Source organism: Heterodontus francisci, unplaced genomic scaffold (genome assembly GCF_036365525.1).
Source record: "Heterodontus francisci isolate sHetFra1 unplaced genomic scaffold, sHetFra1.hap1 HAP1_SCAFFOLD_174, whole genome shotgun sequence".
Taxonomy (NCBI): Eukaryota; Metazoa; Chordata; class Chondrichthyes; order Heterodontiformes; family Heterodontidae; genus Heterodontus; species Heterodontus francisci.
In genome coordinates this window covers 2,912,950-2,913,758 of record NW_027141730.1, presented here as the reverse complement: position 1 = coordinate 2,913,758, position 809 = coordinate 2,912,950, and the positions used below count along the sequence as shown (strand labels likewise).

Genomic DNA, 809 nt, shown 5'->3' with positions numbered 1-809 from the left:
ACTATCCACTCTGTCTCTGCCACTCATAACTTTGTTAACCTCTATCATGTCGCCCCTCCACCTCCATTCTCAGTTTTGGGAAAAATAGAGTATATGACTGTATTAGTAAGTAGGAAAAGTTAAAATATGTTGTGACCAGTGGAGACGTGTGATGAGAATAAACAGATCATCCTCTGATTTCAACTACACACGCATTTGTGATTTGACTCTGTAGCTTAGTTGGTTAAAGCACCTGTCTGGTAAACAGAAAAGCCTGGGTTCAACTCCCAGCAGAGCCTTATTTCACATTTGTGATATGCTTTAGAAGTTTCCTTGTCAATCATTTCTATCTCTGTTTTGTGAACTTGAACTTGGAATTCAAATTACATGATGAATTTCAGTCACAGGAGAAAACAGCCTTTGTGAAGGATGTGAGTTGGGAATGGCTGTTCCTCCTTGTCCAGAAATTCAGTGCTGATACGCCAAAGGCAACTTCTTTGATCCAAATTTGTTCACGGTTACATTCAATCTGGAAAACAGCTCGACATTAATCTCACTGAAGGAAAGTGTGACTGCGTTGTATGTTTCAGAGTGTTTGTGTCGTTATGTGTTGCTTTTAACCGAGACTGGGGACATGACGCGATGGGAAGGTTGATCCGAGGTTTGGAATATTTGTCAATCAGGAACAAGAAAAATCAAAGGAACCAAATAAGAAAACCTATGTCTCGTGGGTATTGAGAGACGGTGAGAAGATATTAAACTTTGTTCCATTCAATCCAGCTGCGATGAACTTTGAATTTTTCCGCCTTTTATAAACATTATTTGAAGGG

The 809-nt window shown here is 39.6% G+C and overlaps 1 non-coding gene across 1 annotated transcript; it reads left to right on the top strand.

Annotated features, from left to right (window-relative positions):
- Positions 1-204: 204 nt before the first annotated feature.
- Positions 205-278, top strand: trnat-ggu (transfer RNA threonine (anticodon GGU)). The gene has a single exon. It is a non-coding gene; the product is annotated as a tRNA-Thr (tRNA).
- Positions 279-809: the final 531 nt, after the last annotated feature.